Source organism: Sarcophilus harrisii, chromosome 1, assembly GCF_902635505.1.
Source record: "Sarcophilus harrisii chromosome 1, mSarHar1.11, whole genome shotgun sequence".
In the NCBI taxonomy this organism is placed as follows: domain Eukaryota; kingdom Metazoa; phylum Chordata; class Mammalia; order Dasyuromorphia; family Dasyuridae; genus Sarcophilus; species Sarcophilus harrisii.
In genome coordinates, this window is record NC_045426.1 from 579,849,390 (window position 1) to 579,866,622 (window position 17,233).

The 17,233-nt window shown below is 36.8% G+C and overlaps 1 protein-coding gene across 5 annotated transcripts in view; it reads right to left on the minus strand.

Annotated features, from left to right (window-relative positions):
- The window catches only part of STK3 (serine/threonine kinase 3), a 498,339-nt gene that overhangs the window by 242,949 nt on the left and 238,157 nt on the right, over window positions 1–17,233 (minus strand). The gene's annotated exons all lie outside the window — the stretch shown is intronic.

The window sequence follows — 17,233 nt, forward strand, 5'->3', positions numbered from 1 at the left end:
GTCACTTAAAAACCCTTGGAAATATCAGTTTTTCCTACAAAAGAGGCACCCACCACAGTCCTTCATCAAGGAGACAGTGTGATAGAGTGGGTAAACCTCGCAGCACAACCCAGAACAAAGCCTTACTCCTTACCCAGTGCTTGTGGCTAGAATTTTATTAAAGGCCATTAAGCAAGCAACACAGTTATCTGGGATAAGACCTGACAAGATATATACCTTTAATACCAATGCACAAATTAATGTATGCTATGAAACCATCCCAGAGTGGCAAATTTTACTGGCCACGGATCCAAATTTTACACACGGGTCTCCATTAAAGATAACCCAACTATTACATAATTGGCAATGGATTCTTAAAGAAAAGGTTTCTAAAGTTCCTCTTAAAGAACCAACTATCTTTACAGATGCATACAAACATAATATTTGCGCTGTATACTCCCGTGACTTAACTATAAAGAGAGTAGTCAGAACTCCTTTTCAGTCCACTCAGCAGAATGCAATCATTCTAGCTCTTACTATCCAGGAGATATAAATATAATATCTCACTCGGCCTATTCAGTAGGTGTGGAACAAAGAATTGCCACAGCCCAAATAAAATTTGTAGCCTCTAATATATATCAGCTCATTAAGGAACTTTAAGAGCAAGTAAGAAAACATCCAGGGTAAGATTTATATCTTGCATGTCCACTCTCATAGTGACTTCCAGGTCCTATTTTTGATGGTAAATCAAAGGCAGACAGCCTTCTAACTATGCTGGCCAATACTCCTTTATTTCAGGAAGCCCAAGAATCTCATTCTAAATATCATCATACTGCACAAGCTTTATGTTTGCAATTTGGGATAACAAAAGAGGAAGGGAGAAGCAGCCTATACAGCTTGCCTTCCTCTCCCCACTCCTACACTCCCTCCAGGGAAGAACCCTTGTGGTTAGAAAGCCAATGAAATTTGGCAAATGGATGTGACCCATTATAAATCTTTTGGTCGTTTGTCTTTTATCCATGTTGTAGTAGACACCTTTTCAGGATTCACTTTTGCAATACCAGCAGCAAAAGAGACAGCTTGAGTGGTCACTGAATTCCTTATACAAGCATTTGCAATTATGGGTGTGCCACAAACAATAAAAACAAATAATGGACCTGCATACACTTCTAAACATTTTGCACACTTTTGTGCACAGTATAAGATTTTACACACCACTGGCATACCTTTCAATCCTTAAGGACAGGCAATAGTTGAGAAGAAAAACAGACATTAAGACGCTCCTCCAAAAACAAAAGAAAAGGGGAGCCATAGGTAACCCTAGAGAACTTCTAAATTTAGCTTTTTATACTATTAACTTCTTGATTTTTGACAAAGATGCACTAGCTCCGACAGACAGGTTTTATAACCCACCAGAAGGGCAGTATCCAGTACGAGCGGCTCCGCTATCTTTAGATAATCACCAGGTGATGTGGAGAGACCCAGAAAGTGGTGAATGGAAGGGATTAGATAGGTTAACTGCTTGGGGGAGTGGGTTTGCTTGTATTTCTACAGATGGAGAAGGAATAGGATGGGTGCCAACGAGCCATATTCACCTTGTCCATTGGAGAGAGATGGAGCAGACCCTTAAAACAAAGGAGAAGACCCAAGAAACATTGGGTGGTTCTGTTGCTGACTGTGCCCACCACTGAAAGAGCATGACAATTATGGCAATTAACTCATGGACATCAAAAATTGTTGGACTTCAAAACCCTCAGGAATCATTGGAATCCCTGAGACATGAAAAGATTGTTGTAGGACTTCAAAACCCTCAGGAATCATTGGATTCCCTGACGCATGATGAAACTGTTGCAGGACTTTAAAATCTGCAGGAATCATTGGATTCCCTAATATGTGAAGCAATGGACAATAGATTGGTTTTGGACTATTTTTTGGCTGCTGAAAAAGGCTTTTGTGTGATTGTTGTTTACATACCCTCCTTCTAGGACTTCTGGAAATCTTTTACAATACCATGTTGATTCATATTGTTTGTTATATCATACAATTCATGTTTGTTACACCACAATGAGCCTGCATTGGCTGTGGGGAGAGTCATCACTAATAGCCTGTGCATTATTGCTATGTGCTTGTGTAATACCTCTCATGCTGATGGGTTTGTATATGTGTTTCTAGTAAGACCCTTCAGCCCAGAAACCCGCTAGCAATATCTGGCTTGACTCGCCACTTCCCTTTGGTGTTTTTCATCTCTCTTCCTGAGAAGTCAAGGATGGCGTGACCACCTGTGTTCTAAAACAAAAGAAAGTGGGTGATGTAAAAGGCTGAAACTCTTAAAAGGTGTGCTTGAATCAGACAACCAAGTACTTAAGGCTAATTACATATTTGATATGAGACAATGACTCTATTAGCATATGTTTGGATAAATGGCTCTTCTCACAGTTGATGCTGGCTCAATGTTTGGTGTTAAGATAATTGTAGACAAGGATTAGAGGGTAGGATGAGAGTCTGACTTTGTAATAGAAGGAGGAGGAGAGAAGGTGGTGACTGTGGACTCGATAACCCAGGATACATCTTTGGCGAACCTGTGGCAGTTTACCTGCTTCTTTCACTTCTCCTCCTAAAGACCAAGGACTTTTACTTATTTTGACTCGGGCTGAACCTGAGGCCTCCAAGGGAGCTAGCCTGCACTTAACACACCTCTTTTTTCAAAATTGAAGTTTTTTATTTACAAAGCATATTCATGGGTAATTTTTCCAACATTGACCCTTGCATAACCTTTTGCTGAAAATTTTCCCCTCCTTTCCCGCATTCCCTCCCCTAGCTGCCGGGTAACAGAGATCACCTCTTGAAAGAGATCCCAAAATAAAAGCTCCCAGGAAATGTTATAACCAAACTGTGGAACTCTCAGGTCGAGAGAAAATATTGCAAGCATCCAGAAAGAAACAATTCAAGTAATAGTGGAGCCACAGTTAAGATAATACAAGATTTAGCAGCTTCTACATTAAAAGACTGGAGAGGCCTTGGAATATGATATTCCAAAGAGCAATGGGGCTAGGAAATCTGAGTATAACCCTTCAAAGAAAAAAGTGGTAATTCAATGAAATAGAGAATTTTCAAACATTTGTGATGAAAAGACCAGAGCTGAATGAAAAATCTGATTTTCAAATACAGAACTTTGGAGAAAAATAAGGAGATAATCAGGAAAGTGATATCATATGACACTTAATAAGGTTTATCTGTTTACATTTCTACATGTGAGGATGACACTTGTAACTCATTAAAACTTTCTCATTAATATGGCAGTTGGAAGGAGTATATATAGACAGAGGGCACAGGTGTAAGTTAAATGTGAAAGGAGAATTTTTTTTAAATGATGAAATTAAGGAGTGAGAGAGGAATATACTGGAGGAAATGGAAAGGTTCAAGTGGAATGGTGTAAATTATCTGCCATTAAAAAAAGAACAACAAAAAGCTTTTACAATGAAAGGGAAGAGGGGAAGGAGAGGAGGAAAGAATGAAGCTTAATCTTGTCAGAATTGACTCAAAGAGGAACTAACATACATACTCAATAGAAGTATATAAATATATCTTACCCTGCAGGAAAATGAGAGGGGAATTGGATATGGGAAGGAGAAGATGATGATAAAAGAGAGGGCATATTGGGAGAGAGAGAATAAATGGAGAGAAACAGAGTTAAAAGTAATTGTAAAAAGAGTTTCAAAACAAGTTTTTCTGATAAGGCCTCATTTCTCAAACACAGAGGGAACTGAGTCAAACTCACAAAAAATAAGAGCCATGCCCTGATAAATGATCAAAAGATATGATCTGTGCCTAAAGAGCTATAAATTCATGCATATCCTTTGACCTAATAGCAATGCTACTTGGCATTAATACCAAAAGAGATACCAAAAAAATGACCTATATGTACAAAATATATTCATAGCAATTCTTTTCTCAGAGCTAAAAAAAAAATGGAAATTGAGGAGATGCTCATCAATTGAGGAATGGCTCAATAAACCATCATGTGTGTTTATGATAGAATATTATTGCTTCTTATCAAACCTGCATTAAATTTAAGAAACTCATGGTAAGATAACTCATGGTAACTCCAGATCTTGAACCCCTGTTAATAATAAAAGAGTAAATAATTAAAATTCTACTGTGAGAATCTGAGTATTATAGAGATTGTAAAATAAGAGTTTGAATAATTCCATTAACTATATGATTAGGATGACATGTAAATGTTCCCATGAAAAAAATCTTTTTTTTAAAAACGTGGACATGAATATAAAAGGGCAGGTAGGTGGCACAGTAGATTGAATACATGAACTGAAATCATAAAGACCAGAATTTAAATCTGGCTTCAGACATTTATTAGCTGTGTGACCCTGGGCACATCATTTAACTCTATTTGCTTCAGTTTCCTCATCTGTAAAATGAATAAGAAGGAAATGACATTACCACTCCTGTATCTTTGCAAGAAAAAACCAATTGTATCACAAAAAGTTGAGTTTTACATGGTCAGGTAGAGTAAAACACAAATAAAAAGACTCAACAACAACAACATGAATACAAAGGAAATTCTACTGTGACATAAGATACTATCCCCTTTGAGGTCTGTTGATGTTAATATGTACAGAATACCAAAAGAAACTAACTCAGAGACAACAACTAGAGGTTGTGTGATATAGAGAAAGTCATTGAGTTTTCAATGTGGCAAGATTTGATTCCTAACCCACGATCTAAGGTAGAATCATTCAGAAGATTCAGGATTTAAATCCAAAAGATGAAAGGCATGAAAAAACAGCATCCAGAACTACAGTTGATAAGCTGGAAGTGAAAGTGATGGATACTACAGTTGCTGGTGATAAAGTCATCTAATTCAGGGCTTCTTAAACTTTTGATCCCTTTCCACCCAAGAAATTTTTATGGGACTCTGGGTATTTAGGTATATAAAATAGGTATGTAAATTTCAAACATTTATTTATAATAAATCATAAAGCAATTTATTTTAAAACAATTCTTTGACATATATAATAATTTTACCATTTATTAAAGATAAAAGCAAATATACATACTAATGAGATGGATATATTTGCTTATTTTTACATAAAGAATTAAATCTTAGAGAACTATCTGATTATCTTTTCTGCTGCCAAATTTTTCACTACTCTCCACATTAAGGTACACAGCCCCATATGAGGTTCTGACCTATACTTTAGGAAGCTTTCATCTGGCTGAAAAGAAAAAAGACTGTGGAAGCAGAGAATGAGAATAGTCAATGGATAAACGAATTTGTCTGAGCATCATAGGTCTCCAGTAAAGGACAGCACAGATGAACTCAGAGTAGCAGTGGAGGAACCTAATATCAACATAGTAGCTACATTCATTAAGGAGTTTTTATAGGCCCCTTCTATTTACAATTCCAAAGTTCTAAGTCATGCTAGGCATAAGAATTTCCTTCCTTCTGTGCCTCACTGGCTGATTTCTCTTTTGCTTACTCTTCTTTGAAGAGTGAAGGATGTTTATGCAGGGATTGCTTATTACTTATGCATGGATATTATTTATGCACTTGCTTTAACATGCATTCTTATTATACTATTAATTCTTCTGTCTTGTTGCTAAAGAAATCATGCTTAACATCTAAAAGTACCATTATTATAACTGGTGAGTGGTGTGTGTAAATATAAATATATCTATGGGAATTCTAACTTTGGAATGGTGAGAGTAATATGTTCCTCCACAACAGGGTTAACCCTAGAATCCTGAAAAATTTTGAATAATATAACTACTAGTTATGAAAACAGGTTTAAGTAAGAAAGTTAGCAAAGAAAATGAATAGATTTCTACAAACATGGGTGAAAATGTGATATGTTACAATATTTCACACCTATTGATATTTATTCATGATTTTTTGAAGAGAAACATTAAACAATCTTGGAATTGCTTAATTATAATTATTCAGCATTTAAAAATATACTGTGGTTAAAAAAAAGTGCTGGACTTAGAAACTAAAAAAAATGGGATTCAAATCCCATGTAGAACATTTACTGTTTGTAGGAATAAGGGCAAATGACTTAATTTCTGAGTTTCAGTTTACCCAGTTTATCTTCCTTCCCATCAAGGAATTAGTGCTATCTTTCTCAGATCGCTATGAGGGTCAAATGAAACAATGTAGATACTTTGAAAATAATTTGTAAATGTCAGCTATTGTTATTGATTATCAATATTCAGATATGTTAGTCTATAATCTATAGTAGCTATATTCATTCATTTAATAAGTATGACCTTGAAAAAATAGCTTACTTCTCTGGGCCTCATCTGTAAAATAAGATAATTGTTCCATACTATACTTAAGTTCCTTTCCATCTCTAAAATTTTATTTTTCTAAATATTTAGTTGAGATCAACTACAAAAATAACACTGAGATAATTCCTTAAAGGGATACAAAAATATAAATTGCTCTTAAATTGGATTGATAAAAATATTTGAATTTTTGATAAACCTGTCAAACACAAAAAAATTTCAGATCAGCTAATAAGAGGTAAATGTACTTACCTTAAAAGAGTAATGAGAACTTTCATAGTGCATATACAAAAGTTTATAATAAAAAGCTTTATAATTAAGCACAGGGAACAAGATTTCCTTGCCAAAAATTGCTATCATTGGCAAACCTCTATATTAAATGCAATTCCAATTCCAGAATACAAAGAGAATTCAAAATTTGGAAAGTCTTTGGAGAAAAAGACTAAAGAACAATCTGGCTTCCACATTAAAGTTACCTCATCTTCCCCAACTGAGGTTTAACCCAAAGGAAAATTTTGAACAGATTCTGTTGGACATATGCCATACTCTATTCATCAGAGTTCATTATTAGAATAGAAATATGAAATTTGTACACTAAAATATTTATTTTTTTCATAAAACTAAGATTGACTAAGAGTAAAAGATACAGTGTTAAGAATACAAAATTGATTTTTAAATGTATTGGCCAGAACAAGAATATTATGAAACCAATCATTTTCTTGAGAGAGAAAACAATCTCATACTTCTATTTTATTCCTCCTGTCACTTTGCATTGAGGCAAGAGGGCTAATAAATAGAGTGCTGCTAAATTTGGAGTCAGAAAGACTTGGAGTCAAACCCAGTTTTTAATACTTATTAACTATGTTATTTGAACAAGTCACTTAATTGGTCTTGGAGTACACAGGTGCTCCCCATGATTTACCTACTAAGTCATCCTTGATTCAGAAAGAAATAGTATGGACTTGAGCATTTAGAGAATGAAAAAAAAAAATGGCTCAAAAAAGTAATATCCTTTCTTCAAGCTTCTGCAAACTAAGTGAAAATATTCTCATTTTCACTTACACCAATCATTCTTATCTCTGCAATCGGGACTGAGATGAGTCTGGAGTTGGGGCTGAAAGGGTGATTTTTCTCAGCCCATTTTTAAACTTTTGTTAACATTTTTTAAAATATCAGATATGGTCTTGTTATTCATCTGTCTATTACTGTTATGGAACATTGCCCTAAAAACTGCTTTAAACATTTCCCCTTTTAAGTCTGTAAAAAGGATCATTTAAAAATGAGAAGATTATTTAGCATTAAAAAAGCTTCAAATTATATCCAAAAATAACAGACCTGACTTTACCTGATGAGACATAAGCATAACTTCTTCAAACTGATCATTACACTTACTCAAAATGTCTTTACAAAAGTTACTTGAAAAACAATACATATTTTCAATATCTAAGTTTTCCAAAATAAGGCTCTGATCAAGTACTTTAAAAAACAAATAGCCACAAACTTATCAAAATGAGTTTTCTCCAGTTATCTATATTCTATTAACCTCAAAAAAAGGCCTCAGTCAGTTCTAACCCTTTCCTCCAAGCCTTCCTTAAAGGTTTATTGTGCCCCTACTATATGCCAGACCCTTTGCTAAGCACTAGGGACACAAAGAGAAGTAAAAGATTGTCCTCTTCCTTGAGAAATTCATAACGTTACAGGAAAGAATATGCAAAGAATTATGTACAAACTACATATGGGGTAAAGATGAAGTACAATAGAGGAAAGGGACTAGAATTCAGATGAAAAGGTTTCTTGTGGGTTAATATTAGGTTAAATATTATGCATCTAATATCAGAGGAGCGAAAGGAATATATTCAAAAGATGTTGCAAAAATGAAATCAATTCTGATTCTAACACTTGCTGGTTGTATAACTTCCTTTAAAATCCCTGAGCTATAGTTCCCTCATTTATAAAAAGAAATAATATTTACAAAGTGTAGTTGTAAGGATCATGTGAAATAATACAGGTACTGCCCTTGCAAATTTTATAGTCCTATATACTGATTATAAATATGGAACCCTAGGATATAGAGTTAGATGTTTGAGATATCAACCAAATTCCTCAATTTACAAAGGATGAAAATCCTAACTTCTTGTAAATCTATACGGTCTTTCAGAATCTTACAATATAGATTTTACCCCTCTCCAATCCCACTACTAACTGAGATACCAAACTCTTTTGCTTTGCTTCCAAGATGACCCAGGTCTGTCAATGACCAACTTAAACACCAGATCCTAGTTTCTTTCCCTTTGAAAAATTTTTTTTAAATTATTTTAAATATTTTACGAATCTATGATTTAATTGGTGTCAGTATAGCCTTCCTTAATGTAAACACTACAACTCTTTTATAACTTAATAGATGGTCTTTATTACTTTGGTTAAAAAAGTTACTCTCTCTTCAGATAACCTGCTGAGCCTTGGGCAACAAATGGTCCATAACAGATCTATATCTTAAGTCTTCCAACTTACAAAGCCATATAAGACAGAACTTATTATACCTTCCAAAGTATACCCTCTGAGAAGCCAAGTTAATCAGCATGTCACAATATAGCATCCTATTTTGTGACAACATATTTTCTTAGGTTTTATTAACAGATAAAGTATACAATCAATGTTCACTGATATGTTACCCTGATCACATCAAATATAAAGTATTACAGTATTACTTACTACATTTTAGGAGACACACAAACAAGCTACACTCAATCAAGAATATAGCACTCCAATACCATAAATAAAAAGAATTGAAATCATCTAATTTGAGAAATGGTTAAAGAAATTGAGAGAAAATGAAGATGGGGGGGGGGGGAGAGAAACATGATCATTCTTTTTAAAAAAAAATAGCTTTTTTATTTACAAGTTATATGCATGGGTAATTTTATAGCATTGACAATTGACAAACCTTTTGTTCCAATTTTTTCCCTCCTTCCCCCCCCCACCCCTAGATGACAATACATGTTAAATATATTAAAGTATAAATTAAATACAAAATAAATATACATGTCCAAACAATTATTTTGCTGTATAAACAGAATCGGACTCTGAAACAGTGTACAATTCCTGTGAAGGAAATCAAAAAATGCAGGCAGACAAAAATATAAGGATTGAGAATTCTATGTAATGGTTCTTAGTCATCTCCCAGAGTTCTTTAGCTGGGTGTAGCTGGTTCAATTCATTATTGCTCCATTAGAACTGATTTGGTTCGTCTCATTGCTGAAGATGGCCAGGTCCATCAGAATTGATCATCATATAGTATTATTGTTGAAGTATATAATGATCTCCTGATCCTGCTCATTTCACTCAGCAACATGATCATTCTTTAAATATTTACACATTACCTTGCAGAAGAGATTATACTAAATAAGTGTGAATCCAGAGAGAAAAGTGAGTACTAATAAATGAAACTTAACTCAGTATGAGAAAGAACTTCCTAACAATTACAGCTGTCCAAAACTGCCTTAAAACAGAAGCTGTGGATAACTACTTGTCAATATTGTCAAAGTGGAGATCTATACAACAATCTGTCCCTTGTGATATCAGCAGCTGCCATGGTTTCAATAATCATCTCTACATATATGACTCTCACAGAATCAGAACTGGAGAATTGGAAGGGACCTTAGCAGTCATATAGTTTGACTCACCAACAAAGGAATTCTTACCAAAGCATACCTAACAAGTGGTTGTTTGGTTCCTACTTGAAGATCTGTGAAAAAAGTGGAAGCTATTTAAATTCTGCACAATGCAACTCATTGGGACACTTTTCCTGATATCAAGCCTAAATTAGCTTCTTTGGACCTGCAACCTATACCTCATGTTTCTGCCTTCTGGGACCAAATCAAACAAATCTAATCTCTCCTCAATATGTCAATCCATCAGATACTTGAACACAAATTTCACGAGGATGGTGGCTACATTCCAACCCCAAACCATGGAAATTCCCAAGAATCTGCTGAACTTCTATTGTCCTTCAATATTCCTCTTAAAGAGCAGGTGAAATTCAATAAATATCTCAAACTCAAAAGAGAAGGTAGAGTCACGAAAGTAGTGTGTAGGTATTTTTTTTTCAATAAGCATATGCTCCAGAGTGAGATGTTTCCTGGAGATGTTTTCTCAGTCATTTAGAGCCTCTGCTACTATGAACAACTTCCCTTATTGACAATGATTCTAGTATATCTTTCACCCACCTTAAGAAAGCAAATGAATTGGCAATCTGTCCCAATCCTGAGGAAAACTACCTATAATGGATTTTGGAGAAATGATATGCTTGTCCCTACCATAGCATATTTATACATTTATATTATAATCTTTATCTCTAAGTTACAAGTCCAGCTTATCAATTAGCAAAATTTCCTTATCTACTTTATTCCAACATGCCAGAGGCTATTCATACTGAAGACCTACACTGGATATGACAACAAACCATAGAGATTTACACCTTCTCCCCAGAGAATGAACTCACAAGCACATGCTTTCCAAGGGAAAGTTCATTCTCCCTTTATATTGGAAAGGGGGAGGAGAGAGGCAAGAAGAAGGGAATTGAAAAAGGAAGAAAAAAGAAAGAAAAGCATCTTTCCCTAAGTCCCAATAACTTCACCAGAGTCATTTCAGTGGAAGTCTTATGGTTCCATCTCCAACTCTCCTTATTAAAGAATCTGAATTATACTCTCTTAGTTTAGATAAAACACTTTCTGGGCAATTTTAGGGACTAGAAAAAAGAAGAGAATTTTGACTTAAGTGCTGAATCTAATTCTTATGTAAAATGTGATTCCCCGGCATTATATAAAGTACTAATTGGCCCTAATGCTTCATGTCTCTACCTTCTCAAATACATTCTCTACATAGTTGCCAAATTGATATTCCTAAAATATAGATCTCATTTTGGAAGCTCTAATGGCTCTTGATTATTTCTAAGATAAAATAGAAACTCATCTGTCACTTAATATCCTTCATAGTCTAGTCCCAAACTACTTATCTAGGTTTACTGAAAACTATTTCCTTTTATCCACTCTACTTTCCAAACAATTTGGCTCACTTGCTGTTCCCAGTATGTAACAATACATTTCCTGTTTCAGTGCCTTTGTACAAGCTATTCCACAAACCTAGAATGAATTACCTTTTTATTATTACTTAATAAAATTCTGAGCTTCCTTCAAGCCCCAGCTCAAAAAGCCTTGGGCTACCTCCAACACAAGGCCCATCCAAGGGTAATTTCTAACCAGTTCTCTAGGACCTCCCCTCCCCACCACATACCTTATTTTGTGTTTACCCAATAAAGAAATTAAACAGTTTTACTTTCTTCTTTGTGTCCCCAAGAGCTAGAATAGGCTTGGAACATAGTGGTGAATAAACTAATTAAATGGTGAATGAACTAAATTGTCAGAACATTTATATGAAATAAATAAATAAACTGTCATAAGGGTCCAGTTAAGGTTCTCAGTGGATCTATGATTTAATTAGTATGAGTTATATTCCTTCAACTGGTAGTGATCATTCAAACCTTCTTAACTTATGCAATTATTTTCCATATCATCCTGATGTAAACTGTGTCCCCCTGATCTTTGTGAGGGGGGCAATGGACATGGGTTAGAGAAACCCTAAAATCTCAACTCTTCTTGGCCTCTGTGAGGGGTCCCACCCTACTGTTCCTAGGGGAAACTCCCAGATGGTGATCTCCATCTACAATTCAATTGGAGATCTTGGCCTGGGGCATAATCATCACCCTTTATTGAACTGGTCCCTCAAACTCATCTGGAGATCCCTAACTTCAGGCCATAATATCCCAATGTATTCAAAGGCTGAACCCCAAACCTTTGCTAAAAATCCTAACATGATTTAGCCCACTTGGAAGTTGTTTCTTCTCAATGTAATAAACCCATTTTTTGCCACAACCTTTGTGGCCTGCATTTGGGACTGCAAATTCTTTCGCTAGAACCTTCGGCACTGGCCAGGGGATCTCTCTCCCTCATTTCTCACACCTCAACATTTGGTAGCCTGCTATGAGGATCCCCAAAATTTCTGCAAAAATAAGCCTTCTCTTACTGATGTCTATTCTATAGCTGGCACACCCAAAATTAGGGCTGTTGAGAGCTTTCATGCTCAGCAAAATTCCTTGACTGGGAATGCCTAGACTTGGAATTCTTGCGTTTTTAGCAAGATCTCCTAGAGAAGGAGAGGCGACAGAAGTTCCCCAAGGGGACTTCTGTCGCCTCTCCTTCACTAGGAACGCCTGAGAGGAAAGGGTGCTATAGACTCTGGGAAAATCATAACTTGTGGCGAGAGAGAGAGAGAGAGAGAGAGAGAGAGAGAGAGAATATCTATCTCTGTCTCTATTCCTAAGGATTCTCCCTTTAAATTGTGACAAATTTGGCTTAAAAGGTCTCAAAACTAAAAAACTTAAATTAAAACAGCACTGCAGGATGCTGCTAAAATTAACTGAAGGGAAATCAAAATTAGATACTAACCTTTTAAATAACTCCCTCCTTTCCATTCCTTTAGGGTGACAGGATCCTTCCTTTGCACCCTTAGGCAGTCCTTATCAAAAGGTTTGTGAATCCCTCCCAAAAACACCCCCTTACCAAAGACAGGACCTTATGTCCGACAATATTTCTTTAACTCTGTCCCCCTCGCCTCTTGAACCAGATCCTGAGACTTCCCCACCCCCACTCCTCAATCCCTCTGATATAAGGAGTGGGACCCTTTTTTCTCTTCTCAGGATCCTTATTCAGCCACCCTTTATAACCTCTCCCCCCTGAGAGAAGCAGCAGACTCTCAGGGATAAACACTCAGAGTACAGGTACCTTTTTCAATGTCAAATTTTTCCCAGACTAAGGAAAAACCTGGCCATTACTGTGAGGATCCCACCAAGTTTATCAATGGGTCTAAGGCCAGTGCCCTCCAATTTGATCTCTTCTGGGGAGATGTTAATATTAAACAATCTACCCCAGATATATGGAGGAAGCTGCAGAAGCCAGCTTTGGGCCCTCAAACTTCTCTGACTCAACTGTTAGAAATAGCTTTTGGAGGCTTTGATAATAGGGACCAAACTGCAGAAGAGGAAAAAGACCACAGAGTTAAAGCAAGAAATGGAAAACAGTTCCAAATTTTGACCGCTGGGATCCAGGAACCATAGGAATTCGTGTTTCAGGTGTCATGACAGGGTCATTGGACTGGAAACTGTCCTCAGAGAAAACTCCCCAGTCCTTACCCTGAGTGCAACCAGGAGGGGCACTGGCCGAGAGACTACCTACACAGGACAAGCTGCCCCCCCCCCCCCGCAAATGTCCTGCCCTCCAGGAGGATTTTGGGGCTTGGTCAAGGTCTCCCTTGCTCCACCACAACAGCCCAACACCTGGATGTGGCTGGTAAGACCAGTGAATTTCTTTTTGATATGGGGGCTTTTCTTTCTGTCTTGCTCTGGCACTCTGGTCTAACCTGCTCCTTCCCCATAGAATGGGGATTGAAGGAAAACTTAAGAATTGTTTGGAGACCTTCTCTCTGTCCTGCCAGTTTAGTGACCTGTTATTTAAACACTCGTTTCTTATTATTCCCTCCTATCCTACTCCCTTATTGGGGCATGACTTAATGGTGAAACTGGGGACCCAATTTTCTCTTCTCAGACCTCCAGGTGGTTTTTTTGTGCTGTTCTCAAAGCCCTCCCATATTCCCGAAATATGGGAGAAAATAGATTCCTCTGTCTGGGACCAAGGAATCCCTGGGCAAGCCATTCCAGCCTTAGTCAAGATTGAGAAATTTCTTAAACACAAACTTTTAGCACTGGCTAAAGATTTAAGAGATTTGGAGCTGCTTAACTTAAGCCTTACCCGAGAGGCTTCCTTAGATGCAGCCATAAAAACTCTTAATTTTCTGGCTTCTAGGAGCTGCTACAGGGTCCCCTTATGCAAAGCCCACATTGCCTGCCAGTCTGTCAAATATTTGGGGCAAAATCTAACTGCCATTCAAGGCTCTGAAAATCTTCCTCTAGAATGGGGCCCCAATCAGGCCAAGGCTTTTAAGACCCTAAAAGCCAAACTGATTTCTGCCCCTGCCCTAGCTCTACCTAACTTAGAAAAGCTCTTCACTCTGTATGTTGATAAAAGGTGGGGCCAGGCCCTGAGGGTCTTAACTCAGGCTTTCTTGGACAGGACCCCAGACAGGTTGCTTACTTCTCAAAGAAAGTGAACTCAGTTTCCCTAGAATGGCTCTCTTGCCTTAGAGCAGTAGTTGCTGCAATCCTTTTAATTGAAGAAGCTCAAAACTCACCCTAGTCACCAGAACATTTTAGAAACCAAAGGGCATCAGTGGCTCAAAGTAGGAGGCTTACGAGATATCAGGCTCTCCTACTAGACATCCCCCAACCTGATTCTCCAAATGTATCACACTCTTAGCCCTGCCACCCTGCTCCCTGACAACACTCAATCAGGAGACATCATTCATAACTGTGAAGAAGCTTTAGATTCCGTCTATTCCAGTAGATCTGACTTAAGAGACATTCCTCTTGACAGCCCAGATGGTGAATGGTTTACAGATGGGTCGAGTTTTCTTGAAAATGAGGAAAGAAAGGCAGGTTATTCTGTGGTGACCCTCAATGGCACCCTAGAAGCTAAGCCTCCTGGGCTTTCTGTCCAGAAAACTGAACTCATTGACCTAACCTAACCAGAGCTTTGGAACTGAGGAAAGGAATAAGACTGAACATCTATACTGACTCCAAATATGCTTTTTCATATTTTGCATGCTCTTGGGGCCATATGGAAAGAAAGGGGATTTTTGACAGCAAAGGATTTTACTGGTAACAAGCTGGAAGAAATGATCAGGTAGATCTGCCAGGCCTGCCCAGTTTGTGCCCAAGTAAATCCTGAAGGAGCTGTTAAACCTCCTCCTCTCTTGAAGCCTGTTCACAGAAGGGACACATACCCAGGGGAAGATTGGAAAAGAGACTTTATACATATGCCCCCTTACAAAGGTTTCAAGTTGCTTTTGGTCTTTGTTGACACCTTTACTATTTAGGTAGAAACTTTTCCCTGCAGGACTGAAAAAGCCCAAGAGGTCTCAAAGTGCTTGCCAAAAGAGATCCTATCTGCATTGGTCTACTTAGCTCCTTGCAGAGCCACAGTGGCCCGGCTTTCACTTCTCAAGTGATCCACAATGTAGCCAAAGCACTCAAAATCACTTACCACCTCTACTCAGCATGGTGTTCTCAAGCTTCTGGCAAAGTGGAGAAAATGAATCACACCCTCTAAGGAGTCCTTACTAACCTGTGCTTAGAGACTCAAGAGAATTGGCTGAAGACTCCCCCATTAGGGCTTCTTAGAGTCTACATTGCATCTTGGGAAAACATCAAGTTTAGCCCCTTTGAATTTCTGTATGGAAGGTCCTTCTTATCAATTAATAGTAATATGAATTTAAGCTCTAGGGATAGACTGGGTACGGATAAATGGCAAAGGAGTCAATAACATAGAGATTATAAATAAATACATGGGAAGTGATGAGGCTAGCAGTAAGAGATTGTATAGACAGAAAAGGCATAAGGTCCTAAGAAATAATCTGAATGATGAATCAGCAAAAGAGACTAAAAAGGAGGAAATAGGGAAGAGAAGCAAGAAAGAGAAATATAATGAAAACCCAGAGAAATGGGTGTATCCAGGAAAAGAGTGGTCACCCACATCAAATTCTGCAGATAAGTGTAGAAGAATGAAGTATGAAAAAATACTATCTAATTGGCAATTAATAAATCAGTGGTCATTTTTTATAGAGAATAATTTCAATTGAGTGATGAAGTCAGAGGTTAGAGGTTAATGTGCAAAGCACAATTTGGACCCAGTAACTCAAGTCTGAAATAATATCATTATTACATCATCACTAATGTCCATCACAAAATCATGAATCACTTCTGTGTTATTAGACTCAATGCCTATTTATTACATTTATTTCCAATGTCCCTGATAACATTGTACTTTTGAGGAATGAATTAACTACATTGAGTAATTCACTAAAAAGGATATAAACAAAATAATCTTGAACCCCAAAGAGCTTACTTCAAATTAAGATTGAAGTTTATTCTCCACTGTCTTGGTGATTAGTATACATTTATCATAATCAACTAACAAACATGTATGCCAAAAGTATGTGATTTAGTAAAAAGAGAACTGGTCTTAAAAGTCAAGAAATTTGAGATTTAAGTTCTATTACTGAATTATATGACCTAGGATAAATCTCTTTACTTGCCTTTATGTTTTTTCTTCCTTTGCTAAGTTTAATCATAAAAAAAAGAATGAACAAGCCCTTAAAAGAATTACATGAGAAACTGCCTTGCCCAAAGCCACAAGACCAGTGCAGAAGACTGAGGTATCACACTGGATAACTATGAGAATGAATAAATTAAAAAGTACTGTGCTTAGTGCAGAGCATACAAATACAAAAGAAAGTCAGCTTTTGTTCTCCAAGAACTCAAATTCTAATGGAGGACACAACATATATAGTTTTCTGCTACATGTCAGATGAATAGGTCCCATGGTTCTAAGGATATAGCATGAGAGCAGACGATAATGAATTTTGTTTACTTTCATTTCTACTGATCATCATATCCATTTCTGATCTTGAATCTTCGACTCTATCCAAAGAATGACTTTAGACATTCAATTCTGTTGGAATCTTTACAAAGTATTAAGTCATTAGAGTTGGTAGAGACAATAATTATCTAATTTAGCATGGTTCAGTATGATTGATCTGATCCTAGGATGAGATGTTATGGATCAGAACTTGAAACAAGGTACTAAGTACAATTGACTTGTGTTGTCACTAAGTACAGCAATGCTTGTGTTCACACCTTTAGAGAGCTCATATAAGCAAGAAATATTTAAGTACTGATTGGAGTTCACACATTTGGGAGATTTCAGGGTTTAGTATGAGATAT